This window comes from Aquarana catesbeiana, linkage group LG01, assembly GCF_042186555.1.
Source record: "Aquarana catesbeiana isolate 2022-GZ linkage group LG01, ASM4218655v1, whole genome shotgun sequence".
Taxonomy (NCBI): Eukaryota; Metazoa; Chordata; class Amphibia; order Anura; family Ranidae; genus Aquarana; species Aquarana catesbeiana.
In genome coordinates, this window is record NC_133324.1 from 217663959 (window position 1) to 217688320 (window position 24362).

Sequence of the window (24362 nt, forward strand, 5' to 3'; positions counted from 1 at the left end):
AGGGAAAGATCCAACCGCATTCTGTAATTCGTCTACTGTGAGGGTGCTTTCTAAGTTTGATCTCTGATCCTTATTTAATTTGGGGAAGTCTATCTGCTCCAAGTATTGTTCTAATTCCTCTGTAGTATAAGATGTACCTGGCTTATATAAGTCTTCATAATAGGCAGCTAGTTCCTGTAGCACCTTCTCAGGCGTATTTACTATGGTACCCATCTTAGTCCTAATAGCTCCTATGGTCGGTGACTTCTCGTAAGAATTTGCAATTCTTGCCAGTATACGACCCGTTTTCTCGCCCTCTTCAAAAAATGCCTGTTTTGCAAAGAATCTCTTCTTGTCGGCCAACGAGGATAGCAGTTGATGATATGCAGATAAAGCTGCCTGCCATTCCTCCTTGGTCGAGTCTGAAGGGTCCACAACATATAATTGTTCCTTCTCTTGTACTCTAGCTTCAATTTCAGTTTTAAGAGCAGATGAGGCTTGTTTGACCTTATTCATTTCAGCAATTAGCACACCCCTCAAATATGCTTTAAAGGCATCCCATTGCCCGACTATAGAATCATTTGGATCCTGGGTGTAGAAAAACTCACACATGCTCCCTACTATTCCCTCATGAGAGCGGAACAGTTTCAGCCAAAAGGCATTGAATTTCCAAGGGGCTTTAGGTATTGTAACTATGGGGGCTATTGTAATCCGTATAACCACTGGAGAGTGGTCCGATACGCTACGAGGCCTATGTATCATATCAGTCACAAACGGGAGCATGTTTAAGCTGCACACCCCCAGATCAATTCTGGATAAACAACCGTGTGATTTAGAAAAACATGTAAATTGTTTGACCCCTGGATTCCTATGTCTCCAGACATCCACCCAGCCCACCTCTTGCAACAACCGCGCCAGGAGGGTACCCCTGGAGAGGGCAGAGGCACCAGGTCCTGGGTGTCTATCCTCGACTGGATTTAAACAGCAATTGAAGTCTCCCGTTACCAACAACGGCGCGTCAAGCCTGCCATCCATAAATGTACGCAGAAACCTAATCACCGCTGCAGTGTAAGGGGTAGGAATATATACCACAGTCAGCACACAGATCAATGTACCCAGCCTGCAATGAAGAAAAACATATCGACCTTCACTATCAATTTCCTTTGCAAATTCTTCATAGTCCAGGGCTCCATGAATCAGCACGCTCACCCCCCTAGAGTAGGAAGTGTGTGTGGAATGGTAGGCCTTTCCCACCCAAGAGTACCCAAGGAAGCTCACAGTGTCTGCAGTCAAGTGGGTCTCCTGGTAGCAGATGTATTTCTTCAAGCACATACGGATCATAGTGCGCTTCAACGGAGAGTGAAGCCCCCTAACGTTCCAAGATACTATTGGGATGTCCGTCATGTCTTCTGATTAGCAAGGAATATTGGCCGGTATTTAACGTGCACCTGAACGAGATAGTGTATCTTCTTCTGTACCGAGGTTTTTCTGGGTCTGCTGCTTGCCGTGAGATCATTAAATTCGTATATAACCAAGTGAGCATTCAGTCTGCTTGTGTCTTTCGCCAGTGAGTTCCTCCCCATAACAATTGGGGGTAGTAAAACAGGAAACTTGCTTGTGCTACAAACTGCACATCCTGCCAACATGGCAACTTTAACATTGCTTGCAATATTCCATCTCTCAATTGTAGTAAAGATGGTCATCTGTGAGTTCAATTTTTGATCCAATTCGCTCTCTTTACTTATTTAGGCATATATTGTCCCCCAGCCAAGGAACTTCTGACAATTTTGTAAAGAGGGTATGCTCTAGTTACCAACATAAAAAGTCATTCAGGATGACATCTTTAAGTAGTTTAGCACTGCAAAGAACAGTCTGCTTGTTCGGTTCAATCCTCTTCTTGTGGACCTTTGCCGCTTCAGTGCCTGTTCACTCCTGTCTAACCAAATTGCAGCTTCCTTAGCAGATTCAAAGAACTGTGCCTGGCCTCTCACCACGATCCGCAGTTTTGCCGGATATAACATAGCATACGGAAGCTGAAGGAGTCGCAGTCTGCGTTTCACATCCGTGAATTTGGCTCTGCGTCTCTGGACTTCTGCCGAAAAATCCGGGTAAAAAGATACCCGGACACCGTTATGTAGAATATTCACCTTTTCTCGAGCCTGTCGCAACACAGCTTCTCTATCCTTATAATGCAAAATCCTTGCCAGGATGGATCTTGGAGGGCCCCCTGGTGGAGGAGGATGTGAGGGCACTCTATGAGCCCGCTTCACCGCGAACAATGGAGAAAAGGCATTTTTGCCAAAAATTTCAACTAGCCAGTTTTCAACATATGTAGTGGGGTCTCTGCCCTCCACTTTCTCAATCAACCCCACTATGCAAACATTATTGTACCTTAAGCGATTTTCCATATCCTCTGCGCGGTCATACGCATCCCTGGCTAATTGTAATGCCGTTCTGGTATCCTGTGTCATGGGTGGTAGTTGATCTTCCATGTCGCTGACCCTGCTTTCCACAGCCGTGGTACGCTCGCGTATCTTTTGCATGTCTTGCCTTAGTAGTGACACAGCTTCTGTCAAGCCCCCAAACTGCTCCTTCAAAATGTTAACAGAAGGTGTACAATTATTCACAGCCTTATGTCAGCTAAAGTAGGCTGAACAGTGTCCAGGTCCGCTGGGTTGTGTGGTTCCCCAGATGCATGGGCTGTCTGCTCCCCCTCCTCCTCTCCCCAGTGCACCTGTATATTGTCTGCCTGCATGGCCTCCTGCATAGATTGTGTCCCAGTATGGCGAGTTGTCTGTTCCGCTCCCAGTGTCCCAGCCATTTTCTGAGCATAGTATACCATGTCTCTAGGGGTGTCTTTACCAGGGATTTTAGGCGTCTTACTTGTTTTAGGACCGATGTCTTTCATTTTGTCCTGTCCGCGCTGTGCATGTTTCACAGGAGACGCCGCGGCGCCATCTTGGGCCTCCAGGCCCGTCATCTCCGTCTGTCCTTTTCGGAACTTTCCCCTGGTACAAAAAGCCAGCGGATGTTCCCCTAGGGTCTCTGGATCGTACCCGTGCTGCATAGGGCTATATTGGATTGGTATGTGGGCTGGGGAGGATCGATGTCCGGATCGCTGCCGGGAGCTGTGGGAGATGCGTCCTCTCACATGCCTGCCTTGGCCACGCCCCCCAACAATATATAATTTAGTGACAATGTTGTGTAAAAAAAGTAAATAAATAAATTGTAATTTTCCTGACACTTGTGGCAAAATATAAAATATTCCATCCATTGACTCAACATGCCTCTCAGCAAATAGCTTGAAGTGTCTTCTTTCCAAAATGGGGTCATTTGGGAAGGGGGGGGGGTTGTGCTATCTTGTCATTTCATGGTCTCTGAAACTGTGAAAGGTAGTGAGGAAGTGAAATCACCATTTTACGCCCTTAGAAAGCCTGAAGGCGGTGCTTGGTTTTTGGGGTCCTGTACACGGCTAGGCTCCCAAAAAGTCTCACACATGTGGTATCCCCATACTCAGGAGAAGCAGCAGAATGTATTTTGGGGTGTAATTTCACATATGCCCATGGCATGTTTTAGCAATAGATCATTTAGTGACAACTTTGTGCAAAAATAAATAAATAAATAATTTTCCCGCAACTTGTGGCAAAATATAAAATATTCCATGGACTCAACATGCCTCTCATCAAATAGCTTGGGGTGTCTACTTTCCAAAATAGGGTCATTTGGGGGGGGGGTTGTGCTATCTTGGCATTTTAGGAGTGAAATGAAAAATTTACATCCTTATGCCGTGTACACACATTCCGACAACAAAATCCATGTTTTTTTTCCCAACGGATGTTGGCTCAAACTTGTCTCGCATACACACGGTCACACAATGTTGTCGGTAATTCCGAATGCCAAAAACGCGGTGACGTACGACGGCACTAGAAAAGCGAAGTTCACTACCAAGTGCGCCACCCTTTGGGCTCCTTCTGCTAATCCCGTGTTAGTAGAAGTTTGGTGAGAGACGATTTGCGCTTTTCAGATTGTTACTGCTTTTCAGTTTGTGCTTGAGGGTTCGTATATGCTCTTCAGTGCGTGTAGTCAGTTCACGTTTGTTTGTCAGTGCACAACATTATTATTATAGTACGTATTTGATATACAGTGCGTTCTTGTCCGCTCGTTTCTGATTTTCAGCTCGCTCTTCTCAGGCCTTTCTGTTTTTCAGTGCTTTCTGTTAGTTCGTTCTGACCAGCCGACCATTTTGAAGCCATGATGCGGTTATGTACTAGAGTTCGTGCTGTGCGAGGCCTTGGTGTTGGGGTTCTTGCTTTGACCCAAGCCCAGTCCATGAACAGGCTGGGGAGGAGTTCATGGGCGAAGAATTGGTTGCTCCAGGGTGACCAATTCTCTCACATGCCTTTGGTGCGGGAGATCGGTGAAAATAATCCTGACGATTTCAGGGATTATCTCTGGATGACGGACCCCGTTTTTCACCGTTTGTTGGCTTTGCTGTCCCCTTAAATTAGCGGGCAGGACACCTGCATGCGGCAAGCCATCACTCCTGAACAGAGGCTAGTCGTCACATTGCAGTACTTGGCGACGGGGAGAAGTCTGCAGGACATCAAGTTCTCGACAGGCATCTCCCCCCAGGCTCTGGGGATCATTATTCCAGAGACCTGTTCTGCCTTCTGTCCTGCAGAAGGACTATATTAAGGTAAGATATCTCCTTTAATATCACATTATATGTATTTAATGTTTGCTAATGTATTGTATTTCTTTCATCATTCCCTAATTACCATGAGTGTAATATGCTGTGAATGTCCCCTTTGTTCTCATGCATGCTAGACGCTTTTGAACTTCCTTTTTTGTCCTTCATGCATATTTGCATTCACTAACCTCACCAGCATGCTATCCTGGGCCCATACACACCTAGCCTAGTCACTTAACAATGTATTTTGTCAGCTCCAAATTAGTGCTTTACCCTAAACACCCCCTAAAATGTGTAAAATTGTTATTTGTGTCCTTAAATTCATGCAGAGTGCCAGAGGCTTTTTTTTGGGGTCCCAAAATCATTTTGAACCCTCCCTCCCTCCAACCGCTAAGTCAACCGATACCAATCCTCTATCTATCTGACTTTGCCAAACCCATACACACTATACCTACCTCTTTTGTGGCCTTCAGGGCCTGCCTGAATACTTTCAAATAGTACTGTTTAAAGTTTTGTTCTCCTATTATCTTGATAGGTAATTGCATAATGTAAAAAAGTGCTTCAATTTGTACAGTGTGTATTCATATTTTTGTATTATGATACTTCTTAACTTGTCCAGTAGGCTGCCAATAGTGTAAGTAAGGAGGGGCTGGCCAAAGTAACACACATTATGTATGCATTCAGCTCTCAATGAAGTGGAGAGGGTTACCTGTCCAAAACATCCCCCCCCCCTAAAATTTTATAATGGGCCATCAGAGGGGGTGAGGCATCTGATAAGTGGACCTTCTCTTTTTATCTTTAAATACTCCTTCAAATAAATGTTAATACTGATTTTGGCCAAGAATGTTTGTGTCTAATCTGCTTGCAATGTTTATGTGCAAAATGACAATTTTTTTTTTTGTTTGACTCCACAGTTTCCTTCAACGCCACAGCAATGGCAGACTGTGGCATTCCAGTTTGCCCATTGGTGGGACTTTCCCAACTGCGGAGGGGCAATAGATGGGAAGCACGTCCACATCATCCCACCCCCCCAACTCAGGGTCATATATTATAACTATAAGGGGTTTAACCCTTTCATGACTAAGCCTATTTTTGAAATTTGGTGTTTACAAGTTAAAATCCGTATTTTTTGCTAGAAAATTACTTAGAGTTCCCAAACATTATATATATTTTTTTAGCAGAGAATCTAGAGAATAAAATGGAGATTGTTGCAATATTTTATATCACACGGTATTTGTGCAGTGGTGTTTTTTAAACGCAAATTTTTGGAAAAGGGACATTTTCATGAATTTTAAAAAATCCAAACAGTAAAGTTACCCCAATTTTTTTGTATAATGTGAAAGATGATGTTACGCCGAGTAAATAGATACCAAACATGTCACCCTTTATAATTGCACGCACTCGTGGAATGGCGACAAACTACGGTACCTATGAATTTCCATAGGCGACCCTTTAAATTTTTTTACGGTTACCAGATTTGAGTTACAGAGGAGGTCTAGGGCTAGAATTATTGCTCTCGCTCTGACGATCGCAGAGATACCTCACATGTGTGATTTGAACACCGTTTACATATGCGGGCGCGACTTCCATATGCGTTCTCTTCGCTGCGCAAGCTCGCGGGGACGGGGGCGCTTTAAAAAATTTTTTAATTTATTTTATTTATTTTTATACTTATAAATTGTGTTTAAAAAAATATTTTTTTTTTTTACTTTTATCGCTGTCACAAGGAATGTAAACATCCCTTGTGACAGTAATTGGTGGTGACAGGTACTCTTTATGGAGGGCTCGGGGGTCTAAAAGACCCCCGATCCCTACTTTGCACTTCAAAGTATTCAGATCGCTGAAAATGGCGATTCTGAACACTGTATATTTTTTTAAAACCGGCGCCATTGGCAGCCGAGTAAACGGGAAGTGACGTCATGACGTCGCTTCCGCATTTACATTGAGAAGGCTGGAACGAAGCCACCCGCAGCTTCGTTCCAGCCCGCCCCCAGCTGCTGAAGGCAGCCGATTGGACACCGGGCCTCCCGATCGGCGGGAGGCGGCGGGAGGGGGGGATGTCCCCTCCCGCTCCTCCGGTATAACAGCCGAGCGGCTTTTAGCCGCATCGGTTGTTATACTCGCATAGCCGATCGCTGGCTCTAAACAATGGTACCGGGATGATGCCTGCAGCTGCGGGCATCATCCCAGTATAACCCCGGAAAGCCGAGTACGCAGATCTGCGTACGGTCGGCGGAAAGGGGTTAATAGTATTGTGATGTTGGCAGTGGTGTCAGTGACATATGAGTTCCTGTATGTGGACAAAGGGAAGAATGGCCGGATGTCGGATGGTGGAGTCATCGCCCAGACCAAATTTTACAGACGGCTCCAGAGTGGTGGCTTGGGATTGCCACCTGCTTAAGAGAATGTCGAAGGGTTCCTGTTCGTCTTTGTCGCTGATGAAGCATTTTGTCTGGGTGAACAACTGATGCGGCTGTTCCCGATGAGGACCCTCACCGCGGACCAGAGGGTTTTTAACTACCGGCTGGCCAGAGCCAGAAGAGTGGTGGAAAATGCCTTTGGAAAAATGGCCAGCCGGTTCCACCTATTCCTCACTGCAATAAACATGACGGAATATAAAATCAATCATATCGTTATGGCATGCTGCATATTGCATAACTTTTTAAGAAAAAAATGCATCGAACTGCGTGTCCTCAGTTGGGACTGAGGCCGGCTTATTACCAAAAACAACAACCCTGATGGCTCCTGAAGCTGGCCGTCCTGGCTTGCCCCCCCAAAGCGCCCTCGAAGTTCGCAAAATGTCTAGAGTACTTTACGGGTAGGGGGGCCATTGATATGCCACAAAATGGTTAAGAAACATGTTAAAAATATTTTTATTTAAACCTAAATAATATTTACTTTGATTTACTGCTTGTGTTTCTTTTAGCTGGCTCCTAGGTTATCCAATGGGCTTTTCTTTTTTGTCTTTTTGTTCAATGGTGCAAACGTAATTTTTTTGATACATGAGGTGGCAATCTCTTCTTCAGCGAACTATTATGTTGTGGGTCTGCTACACACACAATTTTTTTTTTTATGTTAATGTATGTAATGCATTACTGATAAAAATATTCATCATTTTCAGCACCATGACTGAAATTTCTGGAGTCACAAAAATGGCATGATTGTGGCAAATTATAAAACACTGTGGGTGTTATTTACTAAAGGAAATTCCACTTTGCACTCCAAGTTCATTGCAAAAGTGCACTTAAAACTGCACTGAAAGTGCACTTGTAGTGAAAAGTGGATTTGCCTTTAGTAAATAACCCCCATTGCCACTGTAAACACCAACTTACTACAAAAATTGCTATTGAGCATTGAAAGAAGCCACACATTGTTGAGTAGAAAACATTTTACTCAAAGCACATTCACATGTGCGTTAGAAAAGGGTTTTTGAATAAACCAACATCTTTGGTGTATAACTTTTTTTTTCACATTAGAAATATCCTTTTTTTGGTTAAACAGGCATGTTTCAAACCATAACATACACAACTCAGGAACTTACAAAGTTCAACTTTGATAAATTGAAGGCAATATCAGACATTAGTATGTCCAAACTGTGTTGATCTTGCCTTCATCAGATGGGGTGATGTCACCCCTGTAAAAGCCAAATTTTGAAGATGCACACAAATTGTGATTCAAACTGGGGATTTCCCTCCTGATCCCATGCTTAATGTCAACATGTGCTAGCTCCCATCATGGGGGATCAATGGACGTGTTTTGGGGGTGCAACCCCTTCCTCTCACATACTTGAGTTGCGAGGAAGGGGTCGCACCCACAAAACGTGTACATTTATATCCTGTGGTGGCAGATAGCACATGTTGACGCACTGTGTGCATCTTCAAAATTTGGCTTTTAAAATACTTTAAAACTTGTTTTTAAAAGCAAAAATACACAATAAAACAGTACAATTTGTGTGTGTTTTATATTCTGCCTAAAACATCAATGATGTTCTTCATTTTCTGTTTTTCATTTTTGAAAATTTATATTTTCTAAATCATGATAGTACCCCATTATCTCCCCGATGAGGATCTGGGCACGTTCACTTGTGAAATGAGATTCTTCTTCCACAACATCCACATCACCTAAAATAAAAAAAAAAACACCTTGTATTATAAATATGCAGGCATACATCTATTACCTGAAGCTGTGGTCTCAGACACTCACCTGTTGTGGTGACTATTTCGCCCACTTCATAAACCTCTCCCTCCACATCCTCTGCTTGTGGTTTTGGGATTTCCCCTTCTTTAGGAGGTGGGGGGTCCCTGGTGTCCTCAGATGTCCCGAGTCTTTTCTCCCCTATGTGAATAAAAAAAAAGGTATACTTAGCACACAGATATTTGATGGCAGAAATAGGAATATGAAACATTGCTTGGAAGTGTCGTACAATTGTCTGTTTTGGAGTTCCAAGCTGAAGAAATTTTTATTTCCTTTCTAAAGCTGGAATACTTACCTTTTTTGTTAAAGTTTCACACATGGAGACACCCCTAGTATCCACTGGAGCACCTGTGTGGGACACCCTAAAAAGTTTGTTCTGGTGTCCCACGCTAGTGTTCCTGCATCCAGATGTGTAAACAGCTGCTGAGTGTCCTCTCCTTACACTGAATCAAGTTTCCATTTCATTCTTCTTACAAACCCATCTAGACAACAAACTTACAGTATTTTAATACAAATAGGCCTGAACAAATGTAGTTAACCTGTATCTGCCAAAAACATCTTATAAGTGGGCGAACGATCGATGTTTCCTACGACCAATTACTGTGCCCATGAACATGAAAGTTGCCATTTTAAACTGTACAACAGTAAAGAAAAGCACATGGAGCAGCATGCAAGTAATAATAATAATAGGAACACATGACAAATACTTACTTTTAGAAGCAGGTTCCTGATCTTTCTGTACTGATCCTGCTCCCTCAATTTCAGGTCTGTTCATCGTTTCCTCAGTTGAATCGTCGTACCCCAAAATTCCTGTGCAGACTTTTCACAACTTTAGTCATGATCTTGGCCTTTCTCACATTTGGGTTTAGGTAAGGTCCATGCTTCCCATCATAGTCGGCCCTCTTCAAGAGATGTCCACCATTTCCACTATCTCTACAAAAGACATATTTGAGGCCTTAAAGCTCCTCCGGGATCGGGGCATTCGTGGCTCCGGACTTTCATCATTGCTGCTGCTGTCTGCATGCAACTGCTCTGTCTCCACCATGTGCTCTCCCCACTGCGTCAAAAGACAAGGGGCGGGGAATACACTAGAAAGAACGGAAGCGACGATCGTGATACCGAAAGTACAATTTTAAGTTGGTGCATCAGTGGCCTATACTGTCTGACATTAGGGTTTGTCTTGTGTTGTGTCTTGCAGAGAAAATGGATAGGGAATTTCTAGCAATATTCATTGATATGTTCAGGGAGCTGGCCTGTCTGTGGCAGCTGAACCACCCGTTTTTTAATAAGCAAACAAAGAGGCAGGCACCGCTGGAGAAACTGCTTGAATTTGTGAAGCCGATGATGCCCACGGCAGACATCAAGTATTTAAAGTCCACAATTGGTGGCATGAGGAGCACTTATAATAGGGAGCGCAAGAAGGTCCAGGATTCCCTGAGATCAGGAGCAGCAGATGACGTATATGTACACAGGCGGTGGTACTATGACAGACTGCATTTTCTGTGAGACCAGAGTGAACCCAGGCCAGCACTCTCCAGTCTTCCTTCAACGCTTCCTTCCCCCCCAGCTGAGGCTTCTGACGACCAACCTGGGCCTTCCAGGCAGCAACATGTGGAGGAGCCCAGCTTGAGTCAGGTATGGCATTCTTAAAAATATTTCTGGTTGTCAAATTAATTATGTTAAATAGATGTTATTTTTGATCACTAATTTATGATGTTTTACATATCAGTAGACAGTAGTAGACAAAAATAATTGTGACAAGAATGAAAAATGCTGGGGTCAGAATGATAGTCATTTCTATTTATTAACATTCAATTTGCAACAGTCATGAGCTGAAAATTGTGTGTGAACAAAAACTAAAACTATGTCCCTTTTTCATACACAGGAAAGCCTCAGCCAGGCAGTGGAAAGTGGCAGCCAGGAGGTGGCTGGGCCCAGTAGCCTGCCCGAATCCCAGGTCCCTCCCCTCCGCATTCCAACAAAAAGTCTAAGGAAGAGGAGTAACCTGGAGGAGGCTGCAATTGGCCTATTTTGGAAGTCTACTGCAGCCCTCAGAACCCCCCCCCCCCCCCCAATAATCAAGAGGAATATGCCTACATGGCAGCCTGCAAAATGCAGGAAATGGAGGAGGGCCAATGCCTCTTAAGTGAGTATCTGATCTTACAAGCCCTAAATAAGGGGTTGAGGGGCGAACCCACAAACCAAAGCCACGTTTGTAAATTCAACCATGGTCCTCCACCTCCACCTCCTCCATCTCCTGCCACAACTACAACACCAGAGCCACAGCCTGGAAGCAAGTGTGGAAGGAAGCGTGGAAGGAAGACAAGAAAGTGATGTCCTGGGTTCAGTCTGGTCTGACAAAAGATGCAGGCTGTTGTATGACCACAGCCTGGGGACATATATGTCATCTGCTGCTGTTCCTGATCTCTTGTAGTCCTGGACCAGATTGTGCTCACTATTATAAGGACTCCTCCGGCCACCAATTTTGACTGTAAAACAACTGATGAATGCCCTGGCGTACAAAGGCTTCACAAATTTCAGCAGTTTGTACAGCGTTGCCTTTCTCTTTATTTTGTTATGACCCATGGATATTTTTTTTTCTGAAATACTTGCCTATGTGTTTTACTTCAAAAAGGACAGTTTGTTTGTGAGTAGGCAGGTACATTTCCAAAATACAATGTCAAATTCACAAGGGACACCAACACCAACCTCCTTGTGATTAAAAAATACAAGATCATAATGGTGTTGTGGTAACTTGACACACAAAACGAGAAAAAATATTATGGAGATCAATATAAAAAAAAAATAGGAGACGTTGATAAAAAAAATATATATATAAACTAAAATTAGAAACATTAATGTGGAGATCTGATGAAAAAAAAAAAATAATATGATTCAGGAGATCACGAGAAATAATAAAGAAATCAGTTTGTCAGAACTCTGTGTGAATGTGAGCAGCAAAACAACTATATTATTATAGCATTATAAAGAAGAATAGAACGCGCTGCATTAAAATATTTTAAAAATTGCAGCGTGGCGAATGTGCTATCTCCATTATGAACGCTAGTTTTACCAGACCGAGCACTTCCGTCTCATAATTTGTTCTGAGCATGCGTGGCACTTTGTGCGTCGAAATTGACTACATACGATCGGAATTTACGAGAACGGATTTTGTTGTCGGAAAATTTGAGATCCAGATCTCAAATTTTGTGTGTCGGAAATTCCAATGGAAAAAGTCTGATGGAGCCTACACATGGTCGGAATTTCCGACAACAAGCTCCGATCGCACATTTGCCATCGAAAAGTCCAACCGTGTACACGGGGAATTAGAAATCCTGAAGGCAGTGATTGGTTTTTGGGGTCCTGTACGCGGCTAGGCTCCCAAAAAGTCCCACACATGAGGTATCCCCATACTCAAGAGAAGCAGTAGAATGTATTTTGGGGTGTAATTCCACATATAACCATGCCATGTGTGAGCAATATATCATTTAGTGACAACTTTGTGTATTTTTTTTTTTTTTTTGTCATTTTTCAGTCACTTGTGACAAAAAAATAAAATATTCAATGGGCTCAACATGCCTTTCAGCAATTTCCTTGGGGGTGTCTACTTTCCAAAATGGGGTCAATGGGGGGTGTACTGCCCTGCCATTTTATACCTCAAGAAATGCGATAGGCAGTCAAACTAAAAGCTGCATAAATTCCAGAAAATTTACCCAATTTTGTAGATGCTATAACTTTTGCGAAAACCAATAAATATAAGCTTATTGACATTTTTTTTATTATTATTTTTATAACAAAAAGTATGAAATATCTTTTTTTTTCTAAATTTTCAGGCTTTTTCCGTTTATGTCGCAAAAAATAAAAATCGCAGAGACAATCAAATACCATCAAAAGAATGCTCTATTTGTGGGAAAAAAGGATGCAAATTTCGTTTGGGTACAACATTGCGTGCAATTACCAGTTAAAGCAGCGCATTGCCAAATTGTAAAAAGTCCTCTGGTCATTGAGCTGCCAAATCCTCCAGGGCTGAAGTGGTTAAGCCTGCAACATTATACGACTCGAAGTAATATTTATTGACAGCTTAAGGCAGCCCATAGATGATTAATTTTTTCATGCAACCAGTGGGTTGAACTAAAAAAAAAAAAAAATGACCCAATTCCCCCATCCACACATTTGAACCTTTGTATTCTGATAGCAGAGAGACTTCCCTGCTTCACAATACACTGATCAGCGCTGTTGGCAAGAGTCGGTGGCACTCATTGAGTGGAAATTTTCCAACAGAGACGTTGTACAGAAGTTTATCAGTAAATCAATTTCTTTACAACCATCCTGCCCATAAATGGATTGAAAAACAGAAGGTCCCTACTGAACCAGCTGAATTTCGATGTGTACAGGGCTCAGTAGTATGTAGGGCAGTGTACAGAGGTCAGTAGTAGGTAGGGCAGTGTACAGAGGTCAGTAGTATGTAGGGTAGTGTACAGGGCTCAGTAGTACATAGGGCAGTGTACAAAGGTCAGTAGTAGGGATGAGCCGAACACCCCCCGGTTCGGTTCGCACCAGAACCTGCGAACGGACCGAAAGTTCGCACGAACGTTAGAACCCCATTGACGTCTATGGGACTCGAACGTTCGAAATAAAAAGTGCTCATTTTAAAGGCTAATTTGCATGGTATTGTCCTAAAAAGGTTTTGGGGACCCGGGTCCTACCCCAGGGGACATGTATCAATGCAAAAAAAACTTTTAAAAACGGCCGTTTTTTCGGGAGCAGTGATTTTAATGATGCTTAAAATAAAAAAAAAAAAAGTGAAATATTCCTTTAAATATCGTACCTGGGGTGTGTCTATAGTAGGCCTGTAAAGTGGCTCGTGTTTCCCGTGTTTAGAACAGTCCCTGCACCAAATGTCATTTTTAAAGGAAAAAATCTCATTTAAAACTGCTTGCGGGTTTAATGTCATGTCGGGTCATGGCAATATGGATGAAAATCAGTGAGACAAACGGCATGGGTACCCCCCAGTCCATTACCAGGCCCTTTGGGTCTTGTATGGATATTAAGGGGAACCCCGCACCCAAATTAAAATAAGGAAAGGCCCTATATACTCTGAACAGCAGTATACAGGCGGTGCAAACAAGACAGGGACTGTAGGTTTGTTGTTAAGTAGAATCTCTTTGTTATTTTGAACGGGTAAATTTTTAAAGCGTTTAGCTCCAGCCAAAAAATCTTTTTTAAGCTTTTTGGAAAACATAGGGAAGGGTTATCACACCTGTGACATTTGTTTTGCTGTCTTTCCTCCTCTTCAGAAGATTTCACCTCACTTTTTGTCCCAATGAAAAATGTTTTTTGAAAATTTGGGTTTTTTGTGGAACAAGGATTGGAAAGCATCAGTGGAAAGGAGAAATTGTTTTCCCATATTAACTCTTACAGGAGAGAATTTCCCTTCCTAGGGGTAGATTTCATCTCACTTCCTGTTGTCTCCTTCCGTTTGCAAGTAGGAGTCGTTTGTAAGTTAGATGTTTGAAAGTAGGGTCCTGCCCTATATACTCAGCAGAAATTTGGGCCTTAGGTGTTGCTGTGGCCACAACACTGTAAGCCCTCACAGGGCCCTGCTGTGAAATATTAGATCAAGAATTGTAATTACATGCCCCTGTTGAACAGGAGCTGAAAAATGAGGCCTTAGGCACTGGTGCTGGTGCCACAACACTGCAACCCCTTACAGACACTCTAGTTGGAACGCAGGAACGAGCCCTGCTGCAAAGTATTGCATCAAAAATTGTAATTACACGCCCCTGTTAGACAGGGGCAGAAAAATTGGGCCTTAGGCACTGGTGCTGGTGCCACAACACTGCAACCCCTCACAGACACTCTAGTTGGAACGCAGGAACGAGCCCTGCTGCAAAGTATTGCATCAAAAATTGTAATTACACGCCCCTGTTAGACAGGGGCAGAAAAATTGGGCCTTAGGCACTGGTGCTGGTGCCACAACACTGCAACCCCTCACAGACACTCTAGTTGGAACGCAGGAACGAGCCCTGCTGCAAAGTATTGCATCAAAAATTGTAATTACACGCCCCTGTTAGACAGGGGCAGAAAAATTGGGCCTTAGGCACTGGTGCTGGTGCCACAACACTGCAACCCCTCACAGACACTCTAGTTGGAATGCAGGAACGAGCCCTGCTGCAAAGTATTACATCAAAAATTGTAATTAACACGCCCCTGTTAAACAGGGGCTGAAAAATTGTGCCTTAGGCACTGGTGGTGGCGCCCAGAACCAAAAATGTTCTTACAAGCTATCAGCGTGATGATTGAGGAGGAAGAGGATAATTACTCAGGGATAGTCACTCAGCATCAGCATAGGCAGTCTTTGAAGGGATCTGAGATTTCAAAAAAAATTATTCGGTTACATCAGCATCAGGTGCTTGGTAGCTGGTGGTGATCCAAGACTGATTCATTTTTATGAAGGTCAGCCGATCGACCGAGTCGGTGGACAGACACACCCTGTGATCGGTTACCACGCCTCCAGCAGCACTGAATGTGCGTTCCGAAAGAACGCTGGATGCAGGACAGGCCAGTAGCTCAATTGCATACTGTGCAAGCTCTGGCCAGTGATCCATCCTCAAGACCCAGTAACCCAGAGGATTTTCGGTGGGAAAGGTGTCCAAGTCTGATCTTGCCCCTAGGTATTCCTGCACCATGTAAAACAGACGCTGGCGATGGTTGCTGGAACCGATCATACCTTGGGGCTGCGGACCAAAAAATTATCTGAACGCATCGGTCAGACGGCCACCTTCTCCACCGCTCCTTCTTTGACTGACCGAAGCCTCAGCAACACGTTGTCCAGAAACAGGAGTTTGTAACCTCCCAGTCTCTGGGAACGCATTGCACAGACCTTTCTGCAAGGCCTCCCGAAGATGTTTCATCCTCTGCTCCCTCTGCGATGGCAAGATAAGGTCCGCAACCTTACCCTTGTAACGTGGATCAAGGAGGGTTGCCAGCCAGTATTGGTCCTTCTCCTTGATACCACGAATACGAGGATCCTTACGCAGGCTTTGCAGGATCAGGGAGGCCATGCAGCGTAGGTTTGTTGAGGCATTCGGTCCGGAGTCCTCTGGGTCACTAAGGACGACAACGTCCGCAGCCACCTCCTCCCAGCCACGTACAAGTCCATGTGTTTCTTGGGACTGATCCCTTAAAGACTGCTGCTGATGCTGAGTGCCAGGCTCCACCTCCATACTGACACAATCTTCCTCCTCCTCCTCCTCCTCCTCGTCCTCTTCCTGTGTGATCGGCGGGCACGCAGGAACACTGTCTGGATAAAGGGGGCCTTGAGAGCTAAGGAAGTCCTCCTCTTCCTGCCTCTGTTCTGCCTCAAGTGCCCTGTCCATTATTCCACGCAGCGTGTGCTCCAACAGGTGGACAAGGGGGACAGTGTCACTGATGCATGCACTGTCACTGCTCACCATCCTCGTGGCCTCCTCGAATGGTGACAGGACAGTGCATGCATCCCTGATCATGGCCCACTGGCGTGGGGAAAAAAAACCAAGCTCCCCTGACCCTGTCCTGGTGCCATAGTCGCACAGGTACTCATTGATGGCCCTCTGCTGCGTGTGCAGCCGCTGCAGCATGGCCAACGTTGAGTTCCACCTGGTGGGCATGTCACAGATTAGGCGGTTCTTGGGCAGGTTAAACTCCTTTTGGAGGTCCGTCAGCCGAGAACTGGCATTATATGACCGGCGGAAATGCACACAGACTTTCCTGGCCTGCCTCAGGACATCCTGTAAGCCCGGGTACCTGCCCAAGAACCGCTGCACCACCAAGTTAAGGACGTGAGCCAAACAGGGCACATGGGTCATTTGTCCCTGTCGGAGGGCAGAGAGGAGGTTGGTGCCATTGTCGCAAACCACCATTCCTGCCTTAAGTTGGCATGGCGTCAACCACCTCTGAACCTGCCCCTGCAGAGCTGACAGAACCTCTGCCCCAGTGTGGCTCCTGTCCCCCAAGCACACCAGCTCAAGCACCGCATGGCATCTTTTGGCCTGCGTACTTGCGTAGCCCCTTGAACGACTACGGAGCACCGCTGGTTCCGAGGAAGAGGCCATGGAGGAAGAAGAAGAGGAGGGGGTGGAGGAGAGAGGTGTGTCACAATCAGCATTTTGGAGGCGTGGTGGCGGAACAACCTCCAACACTACTGCACCTTGTCCTGCATCCTTCCCAGCTGCCAGCAGAGTCACCCAATGTGCCGTGAAACTTAGGTAACGTCCCTGTCCATGCCTGCTGGACCATGAGTCAGTGGTAATATGCACCTTACCGCTGACCGCCCTGTCCAGCGAGGCATGGACATTGCCTTCCACATGCCGGTAGAGAGCCGGAATCGCCTTCCGTGAGAAAAAGTGGCGTTTGGGTACCTGCCACTGAGGAACCGCACATTCCACAAACTCACGGAAGGGGGCAGAGTCTACCAACTGAAAAGGCAGCAGTTGAAGTGCTAGCAATTTTGCCAAGCTAGCATTCAACCGCTGGGCATGTGGATGGCTGGGAGCAAACTTCTTTCGGCGGTGCAGCAGCTGGGGCAGGGAAATTTGCCTGGTACAATCTGACGTCGGTGTACCAAAAGCAGATTGCCCACAAGTACTTGGCTGTGACACACCTAATTCTACACCTTCATTCCTCTCACTGCAGGTCTCAGAGAGGACTGGAGGTCTAGTGGGGTTGGAAATCTCAGCTGATGAGGAGCAAGGAGAGATCCTCTTTGTTCTTTGGTGTGGGTCTTTTAGATACGCTTGGCAACGAACTGCATGGCAGGTCAACATATGTCTGGTCAAGCATGTGGTACCCAAGCGGGAGATGTTTTGGCCACGTGAGATACGCTTGAGACATATGTTGCAAATAGCAGTGGTGCGATCTGATGCACTCGTCTCAAAAAAGGCCCACACCAAAGAACTTTTTGAATAACGCGCAGAGACTGCAGCGCCCTGCACATGTGGAGCTTTGGGGTGTGATGCAGTCAATGTGCTGCCCTTAGGCTGGCCCCTGGAGGGCATCCTGCCTCGTTGGTGATGTGCCGCCTCCTCCTCCTCCTCCTCCTCCTCCTCTCTCCTATCAGGCACCCACGTTGAGTCAGTGACCTCATCATCCCCTCCCTCCTCATCACTGGAGCAAACCTGGCAGTATGCTGCAGCAGGGGGAGCATGACTGCCAGATTGCTGTCCTTCTTGGGCACCCCCTCTGTCCGTGCTCATGTTACTGCTTTCATCGAGCTCAGTATCATCATCAGAGCCTTCCAAACGCTGGGCATCCTCCTGGAGCATGTACCCAACACTGTGGTCAAACAGTTCGAGGGAATCCTCATGAGGACATGGTGGAGCTAGGGAAGGAGTCACTGATGACATTGAGCTGAGGGAAGAGGCCGCTGCTTTGCCAGACAAAGCACCCTGGGCATGGGTGAGAGAGGATGAGGAGGATGAGGACGGCTTGGTCATCCACTCGACCAAGTCTTCCGCATGTTGCGGCTCAACACGGCCAGCTGCCGAAAAAAAGGCCCAGCGTGTCCCATGGCCACGTGCTGATGAGGATGCACCGTCTCCACGACCAGCACTAGACACAGAGCCTGCTTGCCCTCTCTTATTGGCTTGTGACTGTCTGCCTCTCCTTCTTGGCCTTCCAGACATACTAATGGCCTGTAGCTGCACTAAGCTGGGATAGAACACCAGTAATTTTCTTCAGGTAGCTTTATATACTGTAACCAGACAAGCCTGCCTGTCAGTAGGAAGATAACAGGAACGGATCTAGCTGAACACTGTGAGCAGGACGCACTGTACTAAATGTAAATAGTCTAGCTGCCTGACCGTGGTACTAATAGGATCAAATAGAACACCAGTAATTTTCTTCAGGTAGCTTTATATACTGTAACCAGACAAGCCTGCCTGTCAGTAGGAAGATAACAGGAACGGATCTAGCTGAACACTGTGAGCAGGACGCACTGTACTAAATGTAAATAGTCTAGCTGCCTGACCGTGGTACTAATAGGATCAAATAGAACACCAGTAATTTTCTTCAGGTAGCTTTATATACTGTAACCAGACAAGCCTGCCTGTCAGTAGGAAGATAACAGGAACGGATCTAGCTGAACACTGTGAGCAGGACGCACTGTACTAAATGTAAATAGTCTAGCTGCCTGACCGTGGTACTAATAGGATCAAATAGAACACCAGTAATTTTCTTCAGGTAGCTTTATATACTGTAACCAGACAAGCCTGCCTGTCAGTAGGAAGATAACAGGAACGGATCTAGCTGAACACTGTGAGCAGGACGCACTGTACTAAATGTAAATAGTCTAGCTGCCTGACCGTGGTACTAATAGGATCAAATAGAACACCAGTAATTTTCTTCAGGTAGCTTCATATACTGTAACCAGACAAGCCTGCCTGTCAGTAGGAAGATAACAGGAACGGATCTAGCTGAACACTGTGAGCAGGACGCACTGCACTAAATGTAAATAGTCTAGAAGATAACAGGAACGGATCTAGCTAAACTGAATACAGTGTATATATATATATGCAACACCTGGGATGCATATATATACACAATACACTGTAAGTGCAGCTAACTGACTGACTGTTCTGCCTAATCTATCTAACTCAAATCAAATGACACTGTCTGTCTCTCTCTCTCTCTCAATGAACGCCGGAACACACACTACACAGGGCCGCCGTGCAGGCGGCCTTATATAGTGTGGGGCGTGTACTAAATCCCCTGAGCCATAATTGGCCAAAGCCTCCTTGGCTTTGGCCAACTATGGCTCTCTGTTCAGGCGGCGCTGTGATTGGCCAAGCATGCGGGTCATAGTGCATGCTTGGCCAATCATCAGCAAGCAATGCACTGCCATGCCGCAGTGAATTATGGGCCGTGATGCGCCACACGAATTTGGCGCGAACGGCCCATATCGTTCGCAATTCGGCGAACGGGCGAACAGCCGATGTTCGAGTCGAACATGGGTTCGACTCGAACACGAAGCTCATCCCTAGTCAGTAGTATGTAGGGCAGTGTACCGAGGTCTGTAGGATGTAGGGCAGTGTACAGAGATCAGTAGTAGGTAGGCCAGGGGAGGAAATTTTCCAACAGAGAAGGTGTACAGAAGTTGATCAGTAAATCAATATCTTTACTATCATCCTGCCCATACATGAATTGAAAAACACCAGGTCCCTGCTGAACCAGCTGAATTTCGTTCGGTGTATGGCCGGGTTAACTGTTTGTAGCCTGTCATTCACTGGATATCGCCTCTTTTTTTATTAAACGTATTTTTATTAACATTTTCCAAATACAAAGGAAAGCAATAAACATCAAGTAACAGTATTTTATATTATCCAATGTCATAATCAATAGTTCAATCAAACAATAGTGAACTAAATCGGGGTAGGCAACCCTTGAGAAATGGAGATCTACCTGGACAACATTGAAGAGATCAAAGATCACCGGGGTGTCGCGCCCCCCCCCTCCTTTTTTTTTAAATAAATTAACTAGCAAGCCCCCAATAAAAAGTAAAGACAAAATTAAAAACCTAGAAAAATCTACTAAAACTAATGTCACTGTAAAAATATGAACTTAACCTACCTTAAAAGTTAGCTTCAGTGAGAAACTCAGAATTCACTTTCATTCACAATTTTTTTCATGTCCGGCGAGTAATTGGTTAACCCCACAAGTCTGACGTCGGAGATCATTATGAAAGCAGAGCATCTGGTACTGCAGGCTGATTTTCTTGACTAATTTCAGAGGTCAGTAGTATGTAGGGCAGTGTACAGAGGTCAGTAGTATGTAAGGCAGTGTACAGAGGTCAGTAGGATGTACGGTAGTGTACAGAGCTCAGTAGTATGTAGGGCAGTGTACAGAGGTCAGTATTAGGTAGGGCAGTGTACAGAGGTCAGTAGGATATAGGGCAGTGTACAGAGGTCAGTAGGTTGTGGGGCAGTGTACAGAGGTCAGTAGTAGGTAGGGCAGTGTACAGAGGTCAGTAGCAGTAGTAGGTAGGGCAGTGTACAGGGATCAGTAGCAGTAGTAGGTAGGGCAGTGTATAGGGATCAGTAGTATGTAGGACAGTGCACAGAGGTCAGGAGGATGTAGGGCAGTGTACAGAGGTCAGTAGTAGGTAGGGCAGTGTACAGTGGTCAGTAGTAGGCAGGCCAGTGAACAGAGGTCAGTAGTATGTAAGGCAGTGTACAGAGTTCAGTAGTAGGTAGGGCAGTGTACAGAGGTCAGTAGGATGTATGGCAGTGTACAGAGCTCAGTAGTATGTAGGGCAGTGTACAGAGGTCAGTATTAGGTAGGGCAGTGTACAGAGGTCAGTAGGATTTAGGGCAGTGTACAGAGGTCAGTATTAGGTAGGGCAGTGTACAGAGGTCAGTAGGATTTAGGGCAGTGTACAGAGGTCAGTAGGTTGTGGGGCAGTGTACAGAGGTCAGTAGTAGGTAGGGCAGTGTACAGAGGTCAGTAGCAGTAGTAGGTAGGGCAGTGTACAGGGATCAGTAGCAGTAGTAGGTAGGGCAGTGTATAGGGATCAGTAGTATGTAGGACAGTGCACAGAGGTCAGGAGGATGTAGGGCAGTGTACAGAGGTCAGTAGTAGGTAGGGCAGTGTACAGTGGTCAGTAGTAGGTAGGCCAGTGAATAGAGGTCAGTAGTATGTAAGGCAGTGTACAGAGTTCAGTAGTAGGTAGGGCAGTGTACAGAGGTCAGTAGTATGTAGGGCAGTGTACAGAGGTCAGTAGGATGTAGGGCAGTGTACAGGGCTCAGTAGTATGTAGGGCAGTGTACAGGGGTCAGTAGTAGGTAGGGCAGTGTACAGAAGTCAGTAGTATGAAGGGCAGTGTACAGAGGTCAGTGTTATGTAGGGCAGTGTACAGAGGTCAGTAGTATGTAGGGCAGTGTACAGATATCAGTAGCAGTAGTAGGTAGGGCAGTGTACAGAGGTCAGCAGTATGTAGGACAGTGTATAGAGGTTAGTAGCAGGTAGGGCAGTGTACAGAGGTCAGTAGCATGAATGGCAGTGTATAGAGGTCAGTAGTATGTAGGGCAGTGTACAGGGCTCAGTAGTATGTAGGGCAATGTACAGAGGTCAGTAGTAGGTAGGATAGTGTACAGAGGTCAGTAGTAGGTAGGGCAGTGTACAGTGGTCAGTAGCAGTAGTAGGTAGGGCAGTGTATAGAGGTCAGTAGTATGTAGGGCGGTGTACAGGGCTCAGTAGTATGTAAGGCAGTGTACAGAGGTCAGTAGTAGGTAGGGTAGTGTACAGAGGTCAGTAGTAGGTAGGGCAGTGTACAGAAGCCAGTAGGATGTAGGGGAGTGTACAGAGGTCAGTAGGATGTAGGGCAGTGTACAGAGGTCAGTAGAAGTAGTTGGTAGGGCAGTGTATAGAGGCCAGTAGTAGGTATTGCATTGTACAGAGGTCAGTAGTATGTAGAGCAGTGTACATGGGTCAGTAGTATGTAGAGCAGTGTACAGAGGTCAGTAGCAGGTAGGTCAGTGTACAGAGGTCAGTAGCATGTAGGGCAGTGTATACAGATGAGTAGTATGTAGGGCAGGGTACAGAGGTCAGTAGCAGTAGTAGGTAGGGCAGTGTATAGAGGTCAATAGTATATAGGACAGTGTACAGAGGTCAGTAGTATGTAGGGCAGTGTACAGAGGTCAGTAGTAGGTAGGGAAGTGTACAGGGCTCAGTAGTATGTAGGGCAGTGTACAGAGGTCAGCAGTAGGTAGGGTAGTGTACAGAGGTCAGTAGTATGTAGGGCAGTGTACAGAGGTCAGTAGCATGTAGGGCAGTGTACAGAGGTTAGTAGTATGAAGGGCAGTGTACAAAGGTCAGTGTTATATAGGGAAGTGTACAGAGGTCAGTAGTATGTAGGGCAGTGTACAAAGGTCAGTATTATGTAGGACAGTGTACAGAGGTCAGTAGCAGGTAGGACAGTGTACAGAGGTCAGTAGCATGTAGGGCAGTGTACAGAGGTCAGTAATATGTAGGGCAGTGTACAGAGGTCAGTAGGATGTAGGGCAGTATACAGAGGTCAGTAGTGTTGTGGAAATTTTATTATATGGACTCATGTGGACATTTATTCTAGGATGTGTGTTTTATAGATTGTCATCTGTCTCCCTTTGTCTGATTTAACCAAGGATCGCTCTAGCAGAGCGCACTTGGGTTGAATCGAGACCAGCAGTAAAACCGTCAGTATGAAAGCCTTCTCATGGGCTTGGAGACGTGTTTTCTGTGTGTGTGGGCGTTGGCCGGTTTGTAAGCATCAAGCGCAATGCGCTGGGCTTCTTGCCTTCAAATGTCTATGCACATTAGAGAAGCGAAGTCTTCATAACGAGAGAAACATATTATAGCTCTGTTGTGGCTACGCTATCCCTTTTGGATACATATCTGCTTTTATAAAAGGATATTGATATTTGTCTTGTTGGTATACTCGTACCGTATATTGACAACAGCAGTAGCAATGTCCCCGCAGATCTTCTCAAGCCTGTAAGAACAAGTAGAATAATCTTACTAGATACTGGTTACTCTGAGCAGTATTGAATGAGCTCCATGCTGACAAAGATGGATGTGCATGCATGTGGCTGGGCAGAGGGCAGTGTACATGCCTCAAGAGGGTGGAACATGTGCACTCCCCACCCCACTCCTGTGGATGCCCTCCTGTTTACTGTTATCATTTCCTGTGTTGTCGTTTCCTGTGATGTAATTTTGCATGGAGGAAGCGATTGGCTGTTGGGGCCATGACTTCCTGTTTGTCATTCCGTTTGTTACCGATAAATAAAAACAAAGTGCCTGTTCTCGTGAGAGCAGACAGCCAAGCTGTGGAATTAAGGATGTAAGAATGGTGGTCATGTCTGTGTTACTTGGGAAGATACGGGAAACGGGTTTGCACTAAGATGCATTATACCAAAAGGCTGAAAGTGACATGGATTATGCAAAGTGTATAGCGAAATTTCCAAGTCAGTAGTAGGTAGGCCAGTGTACAGAAGTCAGTAGTATGTAGAGTAGGATAAAAAATCAAGATTTAAAGTGAGGTAGGGTGGGACTTTGTATGTACCTTTGTGGGGTTTGAATAAAGATGTATGCCACAAATTTAAAAGAAATGTATTTAAACTTTATTTTTCATCTATTGTTTAAAAGCATGTTACAGTTATACAGATACAGTTACTGTTAATTGGGTCCAGGACGTGCTGATCCTTGTACAATGAATCAAAAAGTATGGCATATGCGTTTCGCGGGAAACCCAGCTTTGTCAGGGCCTTAGAATAGCACAAATACAATAGAAATATTGCAGTAACCTAAGAATACAATATTGTCAAAATTATAAATCAATGTTAACAAATAGTATTATATTATTTTTTAATATAAAAGACATAACAAATTTCCAAAAACATTGACATTGAGAGTTTATAAAGTGTTCATAGTTGCCCAAATATTCTTATAGCAAATAACAATTCATTTTCTTTCAAGATAGAATTACGTACAG